This window comes from Mustela lutreola, chromosome 5 (assembly GCF_030435805.1).
Source record: "Mustela lutreola isolate mMusLut2 chromosome 5, mMusLut2.pri, whole genome shotgun sequence".
NCBI classification, from domain to species: Eukaryota; Metazoa; Chordata; class Mammalia; order Carnivora; family Mustelidae; genus Mustela; species Mustela lutreola.
In genome coordinates, this window is record NC_081294.1 from 133,499,768 (window position 1) to 133,523,066 (window position 23,299).

A 23,299-nucleotide genomic window follows, 5' to 3' on the forward strand; every position below is an offset into this window, starting at 1 on the left:
AACTCTACAACTGCAATGATTAGGAAGCTTCTAGGTATCTCAGCAATCCCTTTGGGAACTCATGGGAGAAATGGTACTTCTCCATACATCCATCCCCGGAAAATTGGTGAGCAAAGTCTTTAAAGTAGTTGCCTCGGGAATGAATTTTCTCAGCAAACGCCATCAGTAGATCATAGAAAATTTCCATGTAAAAGTTCAACATTGCAATGGGAGCTTTCTTTCACGAATTGCATTGACTAATTGAGAGTTCTTGTTATTTTTATGATGCAATGAGGCAGCTGAATATTTATTAAGGGTATTTGTGCTCAATACTGTGGTTACTCCTAGGGGAGTAGAAAAAGGTAGAGGAAAAAAAAGTCATTCCCTTACAATATGCTAGTGAACACAAGATAAAAACAGTCAATAGCTAAACAGGGAACAGAGTTCCCAGTGTGACAATAAACAAATCAAACTGTGATTCATGGCATCTGGGTAGGCCTTCATGCTCTGCTAGTTTTTTGTGGGGTGGATTTAGGCAAATTGGGTAATCTTTCTGGACCATAAATTCCTCACATATAAAATTACACTTTTAGACCAATGTTATAGGACTGATTTGATATACCTTGATATACCTTCATGTAATCAGATTTCTGAAGGCAGAGATGATACAGAGTGAGGTTCTTTTCCATTTTAGTTCCTACTTCATTTCTTATGTGAATTACTATGTGAATTCCTATACCCTGGGAGGTGCCCTCATCCCATTAGTTCCTATTCTGATGTTCCAAATGTCATTAAGATAAAAGTGACAGTCACTGTTTATTGCTTGGTGGACAGATTCTGACTCTTCTCTGCCATTTTCATCTTGATAATATTCCAGGAAACCACATCTTCTTCCTCAGCTTCCTCTGCAGAGGTAATCAATTTGTTTAGTAACTGAAGGTTTAGTGGGGTTAACGGGAGGTTTCTCTTTCCTTCTTGTATATTCTTTTCCCCTCTTATTGCTGTTTTGAACACTCCATATGACTATCCCATCTGTTTGCAGAGGAGCCCCTCTTGTTTCATACTGAGCCACTGAACCTACCCATAGTCACCTACCTCTAGACTTCCAGTTGTATAAAACGAACAAAAACCAAAAAGACCCACCTAAATATATACTGTTATAAATCGGATTTTATGTTACTTGTATTTTAATGTGTTCCTAACTGATACAGCACACCGTGAAGTACTATACATAGAAAACATCATCATTATCTAAAGCTAACTGGTACTGAAAAGGCCACTTAAGGTGAAACCATATAAAGCAGGAACATCAACATCATAGTGAATAAAGTGTTTAATTGGAATTTTATCTTGGAAAATGCCACTAAAATTGGTGAAAATAATTTAATAAATACCTGCCATTTAAGTTATAACTACAGGCAATGTTACCACTGTGATTTTTTTTAACAGCTTTACAGAGGTGTAACTGACATGTCACAAAATTTACCCATGGGGAGTGTACAGTTAGACAATTTTTAGCAAATTTGGACAGTTGTACAATTATCACCACAATCCTATTTTAGAACATTTCTAGCACCCTAAATGGTTCCCACATGCATGTTTTTTGGGTCAATTTCCACTCCTATCTCCAGCTACGATCATTAATCAGATTTGCGTGTCTATAGATTGGCCTTTTCTAGAAATTGCTGTTACAAAAAATCATATAATCTTTTGTGAATGACTGCTTCCATTTAGTATAGCATTTTTGACATATATTCATGTTGTTGCATGAATAAATAATTTGACCTTTTGCCCAGTAGTAGCCCATTGTTTGGAAATACTACATTTTGTTTATCTATTCACCATTTCATAGATATTTGGATGACTTTTTTTTTTGAGTTATAATGGAAAATGCTGCTTTAAACATTGATGAACAAATCTAAATGTAGACATGCATTTTCATTTTTCTTGGGTAAATACTGAGGAGTGAAATTACTGGATCACATGGTAAAGTGATATATATGCTTAACAAGTATAAAAACTGTCTGTTTTCCAAACTGGCTCTACCAGTTTGCATTTCCACCACCAGTGGATGAGTTTTCTGGGTTCTCTGGGATGAGTTTTCTGGCATGTAACCCAACACTTGTGATTGTCTTTTTGTTTATGGCCATTCTATAGAGAGTAGAATGTTGTCTCATTGTAGTTTTAATTTTTATTTTCCTAATGTCTAACAGTGTTGAGAAACTTTTCATGTGATTATTGTCCATTTGTATATAAAGCTTTCCCCATTTGAAAATCAGTTTCTTTTACATTGTATTGTAACACTTCTTTATACATTCACACAATATAAAAAACATTTTTTCGAGATATGATTTGAAAATTTTATTTGCATTCTGCGGCTTGTCTTTTCATTTTATTGATAGTGTCTTTTGCAGAGCCTATTTTTTAAAATAATGTCTAATTTATCAATATTTTCTTTTATGATTGAACTTTTAGTGTTACAGTGAAGAAAGATTTGTCTAACATAAATTCACAAAGACTTTCTCCAATATTTTATTCTAAAAGCTATTTTTATGTGTTACATGAGGTAAGGACTTAAGTTCTTTTTTTTAAAAAAATATAGCTCTCCTGTTGCTCCAGCAGTTTTTTGAAGACTTTTCTCATTGTGTTTTTTCACCACTTTAGTCAAAAATAAGGAATAGCATGGAGAACCCCAGGAGATGGGAGGGAAAACTTAAGGAAAAGAAATCAGAGAGGGAGACAAACTGTGAGAGACGATGGACCCTGTGAAACAAGCTGAGGGTTCAGAAGGGAGAGAGGATTGAGGGAATGGGGTAGCTAGGTGATGGGTATTAAGGAGGGCACATGTTGTGATGAGTGCTGGGTGTTATACACAACTAATGAGTCATTGAACACTACATTAAAAACTGATGATGTACTGTACATTGGCTAACTGAACATAATTAAATAAATAATTCATAAATAGGATATATTTTGTACACTTGATTATGTTTCATTGATAATGAATGTCTGTTCTGAAGCCACAACTATCTGAAATCAGGTAGCATGTCCTTCGATTTTGTTATTTTTCAAGATTATTTTGGCTAATGTAGGTCTTTTGCATTTCCATATCAATTTTAGAAATAGTTTGTCAATTTCTACAAGAAAGCCTGATTGGATTTTGACAAGGATTGAATTAAATTATATGGATTTATTTGGGGAGAAATGTCATCTTATAAATGTTTGGTCTTCCTTTCCTCAAATACGCTATGTTTCTCAATTTATATAAAGCTTTAAAAATTTCTCTCAGCAATACTTTATAGTTTTCAATGTGCAAGGTGTTTTTTTTTGTTGTTGTTAAAATTTTTTTGATTTTATTTTGATGGTAATTTTCTTGATTGTACTTTGGGATTTTTCTCTCTTAGTATATAGAAGTATAACATTCATTTATGTTGTATCTTGATAATTTCTTAAGTTTGGTCATGGACTCTAGCAGATTTTGTGTGAATTTCTATAGACTATTCTATCTACAAGATCATATTATTTTTGAATAAAAATAGTTTTTCATCTTCCTTTTCAAAATATATGCCTAGAATACATTTCAGGATTTGACCTTTCAAAATCCTCCTTCTGTCCCCTCCATTCTTCATTCCTTACTCTCTGGCCACATCGACCTTTCTGTCCTGAAGCTCATCTGTCATCATTTCTGTCTCAGGGCATTTGCACAAGTTACTCCTTTTCCTGCAATGCTCTTTACCCAAATACTTTGGGCTGCCTCCTGTTACCATTTCCACCTTTCATGTCTCAAATCAAACATCATCACATCAAAGAACTTCCCTGGGCAACCTGAGAAAGTCTCCATTACTACAACCATTCTGTATCATTCTGTAATTATTCAGAGTACTTACAACCCCTCTAAAATTGAACTGATCTTTTCACATGTTTATTTTCTGCCCACCCCCAATCCTGAACTTCAGTATAATTTCCTGGAAGACAGTGACCAGTCTACAATTTCGACTGCTTGGTTCCAGTGGTTAGAATACTGCTCATAGTATACATAGGATACTGTCTCATAGAAGGCGTACTTTTTTTTTCTTTTTCTTTTTGTTCTATGATAGATGGAAGAAAGAAAAAGAGAAAACTTTAAAGCATGCAAACAAACTATTCAAGAGAGTAACTTTCATACTTTAGTTAGTACTATAAAATGGACTGCAAATTATCACAGGGATTTACTATTCTAAAGGTAGGAAAGACATTAAATAAAGGTAACCTGATACATTTCGATCATGTGTCATGAATCATTACAGGATGCAATATTTTAGTGCACTCATAAACAGTCAGGGGGCCTGTGTGTCATACTTGGAGTCTGAGGAAGAAATTTTCAGCTGCATCGGTGCAGATTCTTTCTGTGAGTTAGTTTGGGAATTAGGAGTATGAGCTCTAGATCTGGAAGTTGCTATAAAGCACAGACCTGCTCACAACATATGAGCATGTGGCTTGACCTCTGTTCTTGCTGACCTACGCCCAACATCTCCTGGCTGTTCAGCCTGCAGCTAAGACAAAGTATCGCTATCACAGGATGCTGTGCTGCAGGGTGAATGGAGCTGACTCAGGGCCGCCGAGGCCACTCAGGCACACTGTGGCATCCGCTGTTGGGCCCGCCAGCTTATTTACTAGTTTCTTTGGTGTCGTCGTCTTGACAAGTAACTCTGGGAATTCAGTGCATTTTTCCCCTTCAGCTAGACACCTCCAGAATATTTGACTCTCTGGATGTGTCAGGCAGGCTCTGTAATTAAATGGCTCAGCATTTCTGTTTGTCAGGGTGATATAAAATAAGGGGAAAAAATGTTTGCTTTGTGAAGCCCTGCCATAAAGCCTTCAGGAGGGATTATACATCATCAGGCCTTTGGCTCCCAACAGAAAATGCTCTGAAAGACAAAACATGTTTAGTGTCAATTTTCAACCAGAACAAAATTGAATGAAATGAAGTTTGACATACGGAATGGTTTTCATAAGTTGTTTAAAATGTGAGTCACAAGAAATGTCACTTTGACAACATGGCAGATCAGCTGAGATACTTCTAATAATTTGAATAGAGCTCAGAGCTGACTTACCTTTGTGTGCTCTCGGGCCATGCCATGGCCCACATTCAGTTAAGGAAGAACTGGGCCCGTTCGTTATTTGTCATGGCAGAGTTTGCATTTTTTGGTTCTTCAGAAAGAGAGGCTGAAACCAGCTTGAAAAATGCTTTGGAAGACTCTACCTTCATCTACATAAACCCATTGCTTGAAAATCATTCTTTTATCAAAGATTTCCATCTGTGCATACACTTTTGAATATTGTTTATACCAGCAAAGTTCACATGTACTGATAATAACATAATGAAATATGACCACCACAGTTGCATCTTGAAGTCACATTAGAAATTCAGTCCCTAAAATTAACTCTGATATGCTGTGACGAGACATAGTTACTGCACAACACAAAAGACTGTAAGAAGAGTATATTTCTCAGAAACGATGGTCACGTATACATTTTTGGGTGTTAATATGATTCGGTTATAATCCCATAAAGTATCCATAGTTGGCTAGTCTCAGTTCGAGATTCAGTATACAAGCTAGAAGAGTTATTTCAGGTTTATTTTTTTAAAGGAATAAGGATTTTCAAAAAAAAAATAAATAAATAAAGGAATAAGGATTTTCCAAGCCTTGTACCATACATTTCTTTGTGTGGTTGTGGGTTAAACTAGTACATCCTCTTCCTCCTTGTCTCTTTCCCCATTCTTAGTCCCCAGTCTCTCCAGACACACAATAATAGGTGAATTTGTTTCTGTTGTCCTATAGTTCATGGAAAGTTAAATGAAAAAAAAAAAAATGACAAAACCAACACAGCAGCTCTCAATCCTGACTCACAACCTCAGCAAAAGCAAGAATGAGTGAATTAACTAACCTTCTCTTGGAGGGATTTGGCTAGAAGCTGGGAAGAATTGGGACACCCCAATGTTTCTTCCAATAAATGGGACATATTAAAATAAAAGTATTTCATTTTATATTTATGAACGTATGTCGCTGTGCCCTCCCTTAGTGTCTGAGCCATTATAATATTTTCAGTAATGGATTGTCCTTCCTTTCTAGGTTGCTAGCAGGTGAGTTTAAGATTCATAGGGAATAACTGGTCCTTCAGGTGAGAGCAGCCCATCATCACAAGGAGCAGCAAGAAACATGCAAGGGTACAGGATGGCTTGGCTTCCTGAGTTCCCTGCATCCCATTTCCTAGGGCTTTTTCTGTAGTAACTAGGGCAATTCTGTGTGAGAGCTTCTACGGTTGTGTTTCAGCCTCCCACACAGTCCCAATGCTAATCCTTCGTGGATTTAAAGCACCAGGCCCTTTAGTATTCGTCATGCTGATCAATTTTAATTGAAAAAGGGAAAGCACACATTTTGCACAGTGTGGCACAAGGTACGTCCTCTAATGGAGTTGCTAGGAGGGAGGCCAGAGCATTTCCTACATGCTCCTCTCCTAAGAAGCCTGTCCCCTTTGGATGGAGTCTGTATTCTGGGAGGAATCCATGGGGAGTACAAAGAAGGAAAGGGCTCACTGGCTTTCTAGCCAGAGCATTCAGGTCATCCCTGGTTGTCTACATGAAGAAGAATGTCACAGCCATATCTTACTGCCTGTTGTATCCCTTAAGAGCAATCAAGTTCATGGACAGTGGCTTTATTGTGCCCTGTTAATAATGAGTATAATTTGCTATACATGGAGGCTGAGCATATAGAATCTCATTTGTTCCTTGTATTGATTCTTGGCCCTGGACTTACCCAGCCTGTGCCTACCTTCAGCATTAATCCCGATGACTTCCCCACACAATGTACTCTGGCCAGATTGATCTTTCTTTAATATGCTTCTTTCACTCTTTTTCCATGACTTTCCCTCTTTTCTCTCATAGTCCTGGTATTTAAAAATCCTCTTAAAATTCTCTGGACATTTTTGCCTAGCTGGCTCCTTACTTTTCTGTTCTTTTCTCAAATAACATCTTTTCAGAGAAACCCTTCTGGACCACCTGATCTAAAGTCGTCCCTCTCCTCATCATCACTCATGACTATGTATCCTTTTACTTTGCCTAAGGTTACTTTTCTCAGAGTAAAATTGCCCTGTTTCTTTACTTTTTTGGTCCATGTTCTTCCCCAGAATGTAAGCTCTACAGGGAGAGAGCATTTATCTGTATTCTGAATCACTACGGCCACAGACATGGCTGCACCGAGCATCTCTTCATCCAACATTCATGGCAAGAGAAGTTGACACGTCCAGATAATTATCACCACTGAATAAGTAAATGAGATTTTAGAGAAGCCAACTAATTTTTCTATAACCACTAATAGGTAGCAATAGGATTTGAACCCAGATTTGCTTGAATGAGTCCTAGCTGTACAAGTTGACTGCAGACCTATGAACATCTTTTCCCTCAGAATTACCTTGCATTTTCTCCAGAAATTTAATTCATTCATAGTTTCTTTGCCCAAAAGTGGGATCAACAGCCAATCACTTGTCTAGATAATCCCATTCTGAATTCTTAAAGCTTCATCTAAGCATTATTTTTCCCTCTTGTGACTACTTGACGCTTTCATCTATACCCATGATCAGTCTCTTGGCATTCGCCTTCCCCCAACCCCAGTCCCGGGCGACCACTAATCTAATTTCTAACTCAATCCTGGATATTTACTAAATGGAATCACATAACATGGGCCTTTTGTGTCTGGCTTCTCTCATGTTCTATACACTCAAGGTTCATCCAAGTTGTAGCATGCATCTATTGATACATTCAGGCTTTTCATATGACCAGGTAATAGTCCCCGTACTACATTTTGTTTATGCACTTATCAGTTGGATAACTGTATATAATGGTACTCTGAAAATTCGTGTACAGGTTTCTGTGTGGACATGTATTTATAATTTTCTTAGGTATATACCTAGAAATGGAATTGTTGGGTCATACGGTAAGTCTGTGTTTTTCTTTTCTTTTTTTTCTAATTTATTTGATAGACAGAGATCACAAGTAGGCAGAGAGGCAGGCAGAGAGAGAAGAGGAAGCAGGCTCCCTGCTGAGCAGGGAGCCTGATGTGGGGCTCAATCCCAAGACCCTAGACTATGACCTAAGCTGAAGGCAGAGGCTTTAACCCACTGAACCACCCAGGTGCCCCTTTTTCTTTTTAAGAAAATGCTTAACTTTTTTTTTTTAATTAACCTACAATGTATTACTTGTTTCAGGGGTACCAGTCTGTGGATCATCAGTCTTACACAATTCACAGCACTCCCCATAGCACATATCCTCCCCAATGTCCATCACCCAGACACCCTATCCCTCCCAACCCCCTCCCCTCCAGCAAACCTGTTTGTTTCCTGAGATTAAGCGTCTTTTATAGTTTGTCTCCCTCTCTCGTTTCATTTTGTTTCATTTTTCCCTCCCTTCCCCTATGATCCTCTGTCTTGTTTCTGCCAAACTGTTTTCTAAAGTGACTGCACCATTTTATATTTCCACCAACAACGTGTGAGGATTTCAATTTCTCCACATCTTCATCAATACATTTCATGTTTGTCTTCTTGATACTAGCCATCCTAGTGGGTATGAAAGTTCTCATGGTTTTGATTTGTATTTCCCTAATGACTAATGATTTTGAGCATCTTTTTTCATGTACTTATTGGCCATTTGTTTATCTTTGGATAATATCTATTAAGTCTTTTGCTCATTTTTAAATTGGATTACTTGTCTTTTTATATTTGAGTTGTTAAGAATTATTTTAAACTCCAAGTAAAAATTCCTTATTAGGTATATGATTTGGATATATTTTCTCCCATTCTATGGGCTGTCTTTTCATTCTTTTGATGATGTCCTTGGAAGCACGAAGTTTAAGTTTTGATGATGTCCATTTTATTTTTCATTTTTCTGTCTGTGACTTTGGTGTCATATCTGAGAAACCATTGCTTAGTCCAGATCACAAAGCTTTAAACTTATTTTTTCTTTTAAAAGTTTTGTAGTTTTAACTCTTCCATTTTGAATTGATTTTTGTATATGGGGTAAAGTAGGAGTGCAACTTTCTTTTTTTTTTTTTCTTTTTACATATGTCTCTCTAGTTGACCTAGCATGAGTTTTTGCAAAGACTATTCTTTCACCATTGAATTGTCTTGATACCCTTATCAAAAATCATTTGACCATTTAAGCAAGGGCTCATTCATTGTGAACTCTTTTTTTCTTTTATTATCTTTATGATGTTCAGTTAGCCAACATATAGCACATCATTAGTTTTTGATGCAGTGTTCAACAATTCATTAATTGCATGTAACACTCAGTGCTCATCACAACACACGCCCTCCCCAATACCCATCATCTGGTTACCCCTCACTCCACTCACCTCCCCTCTGCAATCCTAAATCTGTTTCCTGGAGGTTCTCTTTCTCAGTGGGTACTTAAAACTCAGGCCCCACCTAAACAGGTCCAGCTTTTACCCCTTGCACCAGTTCCAGAGATAGTTAGAAGGAACACAAAGCAAGAGAAAAATATCAAGATATACTTGTAGCAAGATATCGTTCTGAGCTAATGTGCTGGAGGAAATAAAACTTAATTCAAAGTAATGCAGCAGGAGGGTGAGACAATTTTTATATGTGAAATCAGTGTTTTAGTTAGGAGTCTTTGGTTGCAAGTGACAAAAACTAAATTTACTTAAACAAAAGAGAACTGTATTGGATCATATAATCAAACTATAGAAACAGAAGGCGGCAGCTGGCCTTTGGGACTTCTGGAACTAGGTCCTCAGACACCATTGTGATTCTGTCCCTATACTGCAGCTTTTAAAAATCTGCAGCCCTTTAAGCAGAAGAAACATGGCTTTCTACTACTCTTGGCTCTCTCCCTTTTAGCTACCCAATTAGAGAGAAATGGACACTTCTCTGGCAGCTACAATTTAAAACATTCCCCAGTTTGGCTTACTTTGATAACATATCCTGGTGCTAGCCATTCTGTCCAGAAAGATGTTGCTCTAACTTGGTTCACAGTCGCACCCCTGTGGCCGGAGGGTAGGGCCTGTTACCAGAAAAAGAGCCATCAAATGGGGCAGTTGAAGCAAAGAACCATTGATCTCTAGGCAGGGGTTAGAAATCAAGAGCCACACAAAAACAAATAAAAACGTCTTCCTGTCATCTGAGTCCTTTGTGCACATCCCAGGAACCTCACCTCACCCTGGGATACCATTTCAAGGCCTTATAGAGAAATACTTAACTTCTTGCAATTCCTTTCTCCCCATGGACATAGCCTATGATGTCACACTGAGGTTACATCATGTTTGTTGGTATGATTTCCTTGTTGGTATGATTGCAAGGGGGTAATGAAAAATCTGAACCAATCTCCTCAATTTTTCTCCTTTTTTAATTGCTCAGATATTAGTTCATTAGAAAAGAAGTTGCAAATTTCAGTGCTGCCAGTTACCAAGAAGCATTCAGCTCTGTTAGAAATAAGTGACTAAAATATCAAATAACCAGTCTTGAAGCAAACATTAGAATAGGATTTTTTAAATGCTTGGAAAACAGCAGTTGTTACTTCATTACTTCCAAATAATTATCACCATTCATATCATTTTGGAATCCTCCAGACGGCAACAAGATCCACCACCCTCTTTGGGGAAGGGAGAGCTTGGGCTCTCTGCTTATGAAGGAGCAATCTATTTAAGTAGGAAAAAATAAGAACACTGAAACTACTTTTACTAGTGATGTGACAAACATCGCCAGTAGTTGCATGCTAATTCAGGCTATCACCTTTAATTAGGACTTGGGGAGGCTGAGTTATGCTGTCTCCAGTCTTTGGAAATAAGCACTCATGATCAAAGAGATACCTTCTTTAAATAATTTAAATAGATATCCATTTTAATTAAAGTAGATATTGAATATTGGATATGAAAATGACTGCCTTTTTTTTTTTTTTTAAACCTTTAGATTTGGCGGCGGCTGCTTAAATGAGTAGGTCCCTGTACAGAAGGAAACAGCATCTGGTGCAGTCCCTCTTCAGGGCTGAAGATCAAGCACACACTCCACTGGAGACCCTCTGTGATCCCAGTACCTCCCTGGGTTGGAGCACGTGGGAGGAAGCCCCTTCCACAGTCACCTGGCGGGTCCCTGTATAGGTCTCAACGGCTGCCAGAGGACTAAACAGTCTGGTTCTGCTCTTCTGAAAAGGGGCTATTTCTCTCCCTGACCTAAAACAAAAGTGGTTTGGAATGCAGTAAAGCATTTGATGAATCATGGGACATGGCCTCAAAATTTCTTGAAAAGGTCTCTGCTGGAAAGATGAAGCATTCAGCCTGTAGAGACCTGAATCTATCTCATGTACACTCATCATGAGCCTGTTTGTGCTGCCTTTTTTTTTTTTTAATTTTTTATTTTTTTATAAACATATATTTTTATCCCCAGGGGTACAGGTCTGTGAATCACCAGGTTTACACACTTCACAGCACTCACCAAAGCACATACCCTCCCCAATGTCCATAATCCAACCCCCTTTTCCCAAACCCCCTCCCCCCAGCAACCCTCAGTTTGTTTTGTGAGATTAAGAGTCAATTATGGTTTGTCTCCCTCCCAATTCCATCTTGTTTCATTGATTCTTCTTCTACCCACTTAAGCCACCATGTTGCATCACCACTTCCTCATATCAGGGAGATCATATGATAGTTGTCTTTCTCTGCTTGACTTATTTCGCTAAGCATGATACGCTCTAGTTCCATCCATGTTGTCGCAAATGGCAAGATTTCATTTCTTTTGATGGCTGCATAGTATTCCATTGTGTATATATACCACCTCTTCTTGATCCATTCATCTGTTGATGGACATCTAGGTTCTTTCCATAGTTTGGCTATTGTAGACATTGCTGCTATAAACATTCGGGTGCATGTGCCCCTTTGGATCACTACGTTTGTATCTTTAGGGTAAATACCCAGTAGTGCAATTGCTGGGTCATAGGGCAGTTCTATTTTCAACATTTTGAGGAACCTCCATGCTGTTTTCCAGAGAGGCTGCACCAGCTTGCATTCCCACCAACAGTGTAGGAGGGTTCCCCTTTCTCCGCATCCTCGCCAGCATCTGTCATTTCCTGACTTGTTGATTTTAGCCATTCTGACTGGTGTGAGGTGATATCTCACTGCTATTCAACATAGTACTAGAGGTCCTAGCCTCAGCAATCAGACAACAAAAGGAAATTCAAGGCATCCAAATCGGCAAAGAAGAAGTCAAATTATCACTCTTTGCAGATGATGTGCTGCCTTTTAAGGAAGAGTAAAGATACCCCAAAGAAGAGTCTGACAAAGCAGTATTAGATGGCACAATTTCACCTGTCCACCAATACTTCTTACTTCCCGCTTCATTTTATCATTTTCTCTCTCCCCCAGTTATCTGATGCTTTCCTCTTTTCTCCCAGATTCCTGGGCTAGTAGAGCATAGACACGGTCATCAGGACATCAATTCATAGTCACATTGAAAAGAAAATTAAGGAGGGATGCCTGTGTGACTCAGTTGGTTAAGTGTCTGAGACTCGGTTTCAGCTCAGGTCATGATGGCGGAGTCATGAGATTGAGCCCCGCATTGGGCTCTGCACTCAGTGTGGAGTCTGCTTCAGATTCTTTCTCCTCACCCTCTGCCCTTCTCCACTCATTCTCTCTCTCTCTCTCTCTGTGTCTCTCAAATAAATAAATAAAACCTAAAAAAAAATTAAAGAGAGAAAGCAAAAAAGGACACAAAGAAAAGAACTGTGAAAGAGGGACTTGATAACAAAGGGCAAATTTCATTTACTTATGTTTCTGATTTCAGTATGCTTACAGGCTTCCTTTTTAGCTACTGGTGGGGGGGTGAAATGTGGGGGTGGGGAAAAACCACAGTTGTTTTGTTGTTTTTTTTTCCTTCCTCCTCCTCCCTCTTTTTTAAATGTGTTTGGATACTGATTACAGATCCAAGGTGACGTCATTCATCTAACATTCCACTGAAGTGAGATGGACAGATTAAATTTTACTGCCACTCATTTTCCAGGTAGATTCTATTAATCAAAGAAAATCCGTAAAAATCATTACAGGATAATACTCTTCTATATGTTTACAAAAACCCAACAGCTCCTCTGATGAGATTCCCTGGGCTCCCATTCACCGGATCAGATTTGTATCTTGTCTCTTTCGCGCTGACTGTTCAACGTCTGCTTGTCCCCGCAGGTCACACTCCCTTGGTCTGATTAACTTTTGGCGATCCATCACCAACTGGACTGGAACTTTCTCTGAGGTAGGCTTGAACAATTGTTTTCTGGCTTAATGCGCTGCACGTATGGACAAGAGTTACTGTGTGTTTCAGTCAAGGGTTCCAAATGCAAGCAACCTTCTTTATTTCCCTACTTGGCCCTTACCCCAAAGAAAGGAAGACCTTGTACAAAGGGATTGGAGACCATGCAAATAACAGTTTTCTTAAAGGAAAATAAAAATTAAACAGAAGCTAAAACTTCCAAGTCATGGTAGTTGAGGCAGTGCATGCGGAATGTGGGTGTACAGGCGGAGGCAAAGGAGGGATGATACGGTGAGAGTGAGTAAGGTGTTTTAAGGATGGCAGTGAGTTAGGGTGATTAATATCACACTGAATGAGTCAGGTGGTCATGGGAACTTAATCATGATGGGAGTGAAAAGGGTAAAGGAGAGGTCGAAAGAAGTCTCAAAACAGGAGAGAGTGTTCATTGTCCGAAACGTCAAAAAGAATTTCCAGACAGCTACAAATTTGTGATACAATTAGATTGGGCTTCTGTTTTTCGTAACATTGGCAAAGACTGAAATGGTATGTATCTGAGTAAGAACTCATATATCCACGGCCATGGGATGATGAGCTTGAAAACATTTTCTTTTGGGAAAAAAAAAAAAAACAACAACAACAAAAAAAACAAACCTCAGACGCTTGATAACTCTGGGAGCAAAGTTTGTGCTGAAATAAAAGTAAAGTTTGTTTTAACAAATGCATTGAATTCTGAAATGAAGCTCAGCTAGTATAAAAATTCAACATCAATTGCACACAAACATTTTGCATGACCTTGCATTAGAATAAGCCTTTCAAAGGACTAGATGTAGTATAAATTGAGCAAGAATCCAGCTCTTTTCTAAATGCCAGTATCAGACAAGTTTCAAGATTGCCATGTTCCCACTGGAACTCAGACAAACACTGACACTAGAAATAAATGGGCCATTGGCTATATCTGCTCAGGAGCTCAGGTTCATCCTTTCTGTTGTCACAGTGAAATTCATAATAAAATGCCAGCAAAAGTAAAGAGCAAGTCAGACCTATCTCCATCAGCTACAGAATAAGCATCTGCTATGATAATCATACCCTCCTACCCCAAACACTAGCAATCCTGTTAGGTATGTTTATCTGCCAGAAAAGAAGTCATCCTATGAGGGAGAAGGACTGACTTCCGAGACTTATTTCCTATCTTTGGAGAACTTTAAGAAATAAAAGATGACTGTGCCTCCCCTGACCATTCCTATAGCCAAGTGAGGTTTTTTGTTTTGTTTTGTTTTGTTTTGTTTTAATATGTCTAAACCACTTCTCTTCCTTTCTTTTCTTGCTGTTTTCCTCTCCTACATTCCATGACGGTTATATCTCTGTTAAACAAACATGAGAAGCAAAGAATAAAAATTGTAGGATTTAAACATCATCTTGCTGCAAGAGAGTCCTACCTCACGGAAGACAATGAACAGATATTTGGCCAAAAGGATTTCCTTTATTCCCCGCAATGAAGACAGTTTGGAGCACAAGTCCTAGTCTGCCATCTTGCACACTTTGCGAGTGACCCTTTATTACTGCTCTCTGGGGATGGATCAATCTTGGCTCAGTGTTGCAGTCCAGCTCCAAATTAGATCTCTTGCATGGGGAACTCTGAAATGAATCCAACATATCATATGCTATTAATCCTTCTTGCACTCTGTTTTCATCCCAACATGGTTTTTGTTTTTGTTTTGTTTTTGTTTTGTTTTTTTGCCATTAAGGAAAATATTTTTTTAAAGATTTTATTTATTTATTTGACAGAGAGAGAGATCACAAGTAGGCAGAGAGGCAGGCAGAGAGAGAGGAGGGGAAGCAGGCTCCCTGCTGAGCGGACACCCCGATGCGGGTGTCATGACCTGAGCCGAAGGCAGAGGCTTACCCCACTGAGCCACCCAGGTGCCCCAACCATTAAGGAAAATTTTGAAGTGACCGGGACCCCATGGTTAATCATGAGGAGTGGCCAAGGCAGCACTGGAATAGTCCCTGTGAGTGCTTTACCCCTGAGACAGGAAACCAAAGTAAAGACCCGCGGTGGCTATCAGAACCCAGTTATGTGGAACACAAACACACTTCCATCTATCCTGTTGGCCTCAGGACTCTAATTCATCTTAAAATACACTGTTTTATTCATGTGGTATTTTAGTAGTAATGTTCTTTGGTGAGAATTACATGCTAACACAAAGGCCAAACCACCTTTGTGCAGGCAAAGGTGCTTGGTGCTTGTGCTCTCTGCTTTGTGCAAAGCAGAGAATTTGCATGCTGGCAATGGTCACCTTCGGAAAGATTCATCTGCCATTCACCTGTCGACAGTTTCAAAGAACTGGACACAATTTCTTCTCAGCTCCATTCCAGCACACATACACACACCACAGGCGTTCATTGCCTCTGACAGGAGTTAGAGCCACCGGAGTTTCTGTGAGACACCGCTGTCACAGTGATGCCACAGTGGTTTAGACCTTTTGTTTGTTAGTTTGTGTATGTATAGCACTACATGCTTGCTTTATTTTATTCCGTGTTTTGCAATAAACTATCATGGCAGGGATGGCCTTTTTTGCTGCATTGCTTGTAAGTATGCCCCGAGGCTAACAAGCATGGCCATATCTGATGAAAATGAGGAGATAACTGTGTCAAACACTGCTAGAAAAAGGCTGGTACGTGTCTATTAGCAAGTTCTGAGGCTCCCATGCGTGTGTGTGTCAGGGGTAGGTAGAAAAACATATCTCTGTAGCTCATACCCGGCATTTATTCATTCATTCATGGAACAAATATTTCCTGGGCCAAAGTGCTAGGTGCTACACAAAAGCAGCGACTCCCCATGCCCTAATAGAGCATATCATCTAATAAGAAAGAAAGATATTACTCAGATAAGAAAGAAGTGATACACATGTTTTGTTTTGTTTTGTTTTAAAGATTTTATTTATTTACCTGACAGAGACCACAAGTAGGCAGAGACACAGGCAGAGAGAGACAGAGAGGAAGCAGGCTCCCCACTGAGCAGAGAGCCCGATGCGGGGTTCGATCCGAGGACTCTGAGATCATGGCCTGATCCAAAGGCACAGGCTTTAACCCAATGAGCCACCCAGGTGCCCTGTGATACACATTTCTATTGGAAAAGAAATAGTGTGCTGAGGAACGCTCAGACCTTAGGTTAAATAATAATGATGAAATGAATTTGGTAAGAAGTTTTGGAAGAGAGGTTATAATTCTGTGCTCAGGCATATTAAAGGATATTGCAAATGTTATATTTTCTTAATAAAATAGAGTCCATTGATTCAGTAGAATTAGATGAAATTGTCAGAAGAACAGGTGTTGATCATCAAGGTGTTAATTTAGAGATTATGTAGGTATTTATTGTTACATTATTATACTATTTATTGAGAGATTACATCAGATAAAAGTGTGACCAATGGCACTGCACTTACAATCATGGAAGGATAAGAATTACTGAGGTGGAGTTTGCAGGGGTTTGGGCAGGGATAGAGTGATAAATGAAGTGGAAAAGGGATTGTGATGGATTGAAGAAACATGCAGAGGTTGCATGCTTAAGGATATACTGATCTTGCTGCATGTCCTTGGCGTCTCTTGCATACGGATCCTGTAGCATGTGCATTGTTAGCCCAATTGGAGCATTGCTAAAGAGCTCACATTGCCATGTCTGCTCTTCTAGTTAGCCTTTTGGACTCTTGCGTCATATATTTTGTAGCTTTGTTATCAGGTACATAAATATCCAATTCTTGAAGAATGAATTCTTTATCACCATGTATTTATTGATGTAATATATTTGTTGATTCTGGGTAATACTTCTTTCTGCTAATATTAATATAGCTACTTTAGCTTTCTTTTGATTAGTATTTACATATCTTTTTTTCCTCTTAGCCTATCTGTGTTTTTGTAACTAAGAATGATTTACCACAGATAGCATATAATTAGAACTTGTTTTTTGGGGGACACTTGGGTGGTTCAGATGCCTAAGTGTCTGCTTTTGGCTCGGGTCATGATCCTGGGATCAAGCCCCATGTTGGGCTCCCTGCTCAGTGGGGAACCTGCTTCTTCCTTTCCTTCTGTCTGCCGCTCCCCCTGCTTGTGTGCTCTCTCTCTTTCTCTCTGTCAAATAAATATAATATTTTTTTTAAAAAAACAACTTGCTTTTTTAATCCAATGAAACACTATTTTTTTGGTCTTTTAGTTCATGTTTTTAGACAGTTTACCCTTAATGTCTTATTGATACATGTGGATTAAAAACTATCATCTGTCTAGCTATTTTCTATTTGTTCTGTCTGTTCTTTGTTCCTTTTCCCTCTTTTCTTGCTTTTTTTTCCATTTTATTTTATTTCTTTCAGTGTTCCAGCATTCATTGTTTATGCACCACACCCAGTGCTCCATGCAATACATGCCCTCCATAATATCCACCACCAGGCTCACCCAAACTCCCACCCCCTTCCCCTCCAAAACCCTCAGTTTGTTTCTCAGAGTCCACAGTCTCTAATGGTTTGTCTCCCCCTCTGATTTCCCCCAACTCACCTTTCCGCTCCATCTTTTCCTGCCTTTTAAAAAAGTTTTGTTATCCCATTTTATCACCACTGTCCATTTATTGTTTATACCCCTTTTTAATAATTTATCAGTTGCCTTATAATTCATAATATACATCACATAATTTATTACCACTGCAAAATAGTGAGAAGTCCTTACAATATATTCCCAATTCTTTCCTTTCATTTTCTGTGCTATTTTTTATTTTATTTTATTTTTTTATTTTACCTTTATATATGCTATAAATATGCAATATGTTGTTATTATGTTTGCCTTAGACAGTTTTTTTCTCTTTTATGACCAATTAAAAAATAAGACAAAATGATCTTTATCTACATTTAATATATTTCTAGTCCATTTCTTTGCTTTGTACAGACCTCCGTTCTATTGAGTAGCCTATTCCTTCTACCTCAAGACTTTCTTTGAACATTTCCTCCATGGATCCTCATGCCATTCATTTGCTCCTTTTTTGCTTCAGGAGCCTTTATTTCTTTTTTGCTTTTGAAAAATATGTTTTAACTAAACATTGAATTCAGAGTTGACAAGATCTTTTTTTTAACTTTCATCACATAAAAAAAATGGAACTCCTTTTCCTTCCAGTCTGAATAGTTTCTCATGAGAAGCCTATAGTTCTTCTATGTATTTTCCCCTCTGTATGTAATATATTCTTTATTTCTTGTTACCTTCAAGATTTTCTCTTTGTCTTTGGTTTTCAGCAGTTGGAATATAATATCCCAGGTGTCTTGGTTTGTTTGCCTGCTTGTTTATTTGTTTGTTTGTTTGTTTTGTATTTATCCTGCTTGATGTTCTCTCACCTGAACTACTTTGGATCTGTCATTTTGTGTATGCCATTAGTTTTGGAAAATTTTCAAAAACTATTTGTTCAAATATTAGCTATGCTCTCTGTTCATTTCTCCTCTCTCTCTCTCTCTCTCTCTCTCTCTCTCGTGTTTTAGATTAAGTCATTTATACTGACTCATCTTCAACTTCACTGTTTCTTCTACTCAGCTATATCAAATCTCTGATAAGCCCATCGAATGCATTCTTTGTTACTGTGCTTTTCATATCCAGAATTTATATTCATTTTTTTCATTTACTCTCTCTGCTGAATTACTTATTTAATCCATCATCTTGTTCACCTTTTCCTCTAGAGCTTTTACTGTATTGGTATTTATTTTCTCAAATAGAGATTTCTTTTATTAAAAGAGATTTTATTTATTTATTTGGCAAAGAGGGAGAGAGCACAAGTAGGCAGAGCAGTAGGCAGAAAAAGAGGGAAAAGCAGGCTCCTCGCTAAGCAGAGAAACCATTCTGGATCCCAGGACCCTGAGATTGTGACCTGAGTCAAAGGCAGTTGCTTAACCAACAGAGCCACCTAGATGCCTTTCAAATAGATATTTCTAACATTAGTATCATATCTGAGTCAGATTCTATTGATTGCTTTGTCTCTCGACAGAAGGTTGTTTCCCTTTGCTTTATATATCTTACAGTTTTTTTTTGTTAAAAGATGAACCTGGCCATCTTGTACAGGACAAAAGAGTCTGGGGGAAAAAAATTTTGAGACCTGGAAATGGATATATCTGTCCTTTTTCTAGGCTGCCTTTTTTTTTTTTTTGTCTGTGTCTATGTCTTTGTATGTGTGGTGGGAGTAGTTGGGTTATTATTGTTATGAGTTTAGCTGGATTTTGGAGTTGTCACTAGAATTACTCTCAGTATAACACGGACTTCAAATCATTCAGGACTACTGTTTAACATGTGGCCTGGTTTGCCAGATGGTTTTTGTGATCTCTTCCATCCTCAGTTTCAGGTCTTCCCTTGTATTATGCCTCAAAAAGTTCTCTCTGCTTGCTCTTGCCCCTCTTCAATCTGTAGACTACTGTTGTTTTGTTTAAGTATCAGTCTTAAGAAGATACTGTGTTTCTGAGTCTTGAGGATAGGTCTTTCTCCATTATCTTATCCACTCTCAGCTGTAGGTCTAGTCCCAGCAGGCATTTTAATCCCTCTTTCAAGTGTATAAGGTTTTGTTTTATTCCCTTCCCCAGCATCATGGGTTTTCACCAATGCCTTATGGCATCAGGTTTTTTTCTCTCCCTCTAAAAGTTTAAACCCTTTATTTCATAGAATTACAGGGGAGAATGACTGTGCTTTTGCCCCAGTGCCCTTATTTCTCCAGACCTGCATGATAAGGGACATACTTTTAGTCTTGTTGTATGAATATACCAGGTCTTTTGCAGAAAAGAATCCTATGATGAATGCAAGTTCTCTTTGTGCTTGTATGGTCGAGGGGTTTTCAATACCTTTGCCAGACTACAGTAGGTCTTTAGCAATTCATTAAAGGATTAATTGAGTTCTTACTTGTGACATATAACATCTATCCCAGGTAAGCAAATCCTCATATCCTAACTCTTGTTGGATGTGTTTTCCTTAGATTTCAGATTAGTTGGTAGTCATAACTTCTCTGCTGGATTCAAGAAAAGTTATGAATTTTCAAATTGTTGGTGTTTTTGTTGCTCCTGCTGTTGTTATTAAGTGCAAAAACAATGATCTTTGCAGCATTCTACATCCTGAGCAGAAACTGAAAGTCCCAGAACACACAGTATTTAGCTGAGCATGTGACCAGTTGGAATGTTTCCTGGCCTCTCTTATGCCTAGAACTGGCCAATTACATGTACATGGAAGTTGTGCAACTTCCAGTAAATAAAAGGAAGGGGGCATGCCCTTCTTTCTTTTCCTTGTTCTGCTGACTCAGATGCAAACATGAGATCTGAAACTGATGTGACCATCTTGCACCATGAAGTAAATTTAGGAAAAAAGGCCATACCAGGTAGTATAATGAAATAAAAGGAACCTCATATAGCACTTTATCTATGCAGATATTCACCTATGTGAGAGAAAAATATAAATATAGCATCTATCCTCTTTAGTTTGTGGGGTATTCTCTTTTATTGCTGAACCTAATTCTAACTTATTTTCATGTCAGTGATTAACAGTTGGCATCAAGAAGAGACAAGTGTTTTAGTACCAGTTTTCTTGTTAGTTTCTGGTGCAATAGACTTACTCTTTCTCTATCTCCCACCCCTAACCTTTTGCACCCAGCACCCAGCTGAGGGGCTAGCACATCACTGGAGCTCAATAAATATTCATTAATGAAAAATGCAGGCATACCATCTGACTGTGATTTCTCCAGATAACAAATTTGCACTGGTATTTTTGTTATTTTATGTAATCATGAATTATAAGCACCTTCCCACCTGCAACATTTAACTCTACCCTCAATCTTTCGTTAGAGATACATAATTAACAGAATGAGTTCTTCTTCTTTTTTTTTTTTTTTTACTTTTGGTCCCCCTCCCCCACCTTAAGGATGTAAGAAGAGCTAAAGGGCAACAACAGTCTTATAGAGGAGAGGAAGATGAGAAGCAGGGAACTGAACAAAAACATAACAAAAATGGCCCCTGATAACTAAGAGATAGCTCCAGGTCATCTACTGGGATAACTCTTTAACTCTTTAATTCTGGTTGAGTATTAAGCCATGAAAGTGTTCTTGGAAGAACTACTTTCTTTCCTTTCCCAGAAAGCTGCTATCTTCAAGTTATTTATATCCCATGTTGAAGAGAAAAACAGTAAGACAGTTCTACAATCTGTCACTGGACCATAGAGCAAATGCTTGAAGCCCCTACCAAGTAGCCAAATGTGGCCTGAGAACACCTGTGCCATCTTAGGCAAACTCTGAGTTCCTGAAGACCAGAATCTATGCCATCTGTTTAAATTTCAAATGTCATACCATAAAGAACATAATATGGAAGATATTTCTTATACCTACAGCTGCTGTTACTGCAAAAATACCAGAAACTAACAACTTGAAGGATTTAATTGGAGATGAAGGAAAACTGTATTGAGAGATAACACCTCTCCATGTAAGAAGCAAAGAAAAGGCATGTTTCTCTTTTCTGTGTATTATTAGAACTTGTCTGCCCTCCTCAGCGCATCAGCACTAATGATGCTGAAGTCCATGAAAGATAATTGCCTTGAGTCATTCTCTAGCCACAGAGAAGGTAAGATTAATAAAGAACATTTGTTATAATTTTGCAACCAATTTATATAATGGAACTCATAATAAATAACCACATTTAACACAAGCATTCATCAAAGCCAATTTACACATCAATTTGTTCACTATGTGTTAAACCAACCATTTGTATGAATAAGTTGGTTTCTTCCTGTGTCCCCTTTTCTCTTTATTAAAGTAGAAATTATTGTTAGATATGGTAATTTGGGGGGCTTTTATAGAGGCAGCATTGATAATGATATATGTTGACTTCTCAGCTGTTGCTACATGATGTATAATTTTGCACAGCATGTTGCTTCTGTCTGGACTAAGAGGAAATTATTGTTTTAAAAATATAAAACTATTATTGATAGTCTTTTCTTCTCTCAGTAACTTATCACTTCAGGTGAACACAGTTCACCATAAAAGAGGCTGTGTATTTCTATGGACTGTCACCTCTTAATAATTCACAGAAAAAGGGACAGGTGCAGTCTAGTAAATGAAATCCACAAATTATCTCCAAGCATTTTATTAATTAAACACCATTTAATTAATACACCATTTTCAAGTTACCCTATTCCCAAGCTTTAGCTAACATCGTCACCTCTCCCATTTTTATTTTCCCACTGCTGCAAGGAGATGATGGCTCTCATCTGTTTCTATCCTAGAAAATGCTGCCCTTCCACAGTTACTTACAAATCTGTGTAAAAGGAAAAAAAACGGATCCACAATCTTACACTCACAAAGAAAAGTTCAAGTCAAAATTATTGCTAGTGTATATAACAAAGTTCAGTAAGAGAAAGACCAAGGTCATAAATGGTTAGTGGTGCCTAGTATGGTAGGTTGAATAATGGCCCCCTTAAAATATCCATATTTAATCCCAAGAGCCCATGAATATTTTACCTTACATGGCAAAAGGAAATTGGCAAATGTAATTAAACTAAGGCTCTTGAGGTGGAAAGACTATCCTGGGTTATCACTGGAATCCCGAAGATTCTTATGAGAAGAAAGCAGAAGGTCAGTATTAGAAAAACGGAGATCGGGTAACAGAAGGAGAGGTGGGAGGGATACAAGGTCGTGAGTCAAGGAATGAGAGCAACCTCTGGAAAGTATAAAAGCAACTATTCCTACTGAATTCCTCTTTTATATCTTTGAATCAAGGCCATAGATCTTTGTTCAGAGGTGTAAAATAACCCCATGATGTCACTCTATCAGGTGAAGACTTAAGAAAGAGTAAAAGAGATACATGGGATCAAAGTCCTTGCTTGAAGAGGTTTCTAGAAATTGATACTGTCATTATAAAGATGGCAGTCATATTGAGAGTGATAGGTGATTGAATTCTTTTCCCTTCTACCTCTTGTTTTTCAACCTTAGAAAGTTATTTTACCATGAAGGCAATGCCTAAATATTCAGTAAGTTATCTCTGAATGACTGCTTTGG

At 38.2% G+C, this 23,299-nt stretch overlaps 1 long non-coding RNA gene across 1 annotated transcript in view; it reads left to right on the top strand.

The window, feature by feature from the left end:
• The window catches only part of LOC131832519 (uncharacterized), a 136,500-nt gene extending 114,317 nt beyond the window's left edge, over window positions 1-22,183 (top strand). Inside the window, exons 3-4 of the long non-coding RNA XR_009354082.1 lie at window positions 13,194-13,260; window positions 21,637-22,183. This is a non-coding gene — a long non-coding RNA (uncharacterized LOC131832519). The remainder of the gene's footprint in view (window positions 1-13,193; window positions 13,261-21,636) is intronic.
• Window positions 22,184-23,299: the final 1,116 nt, after the last annotated feature.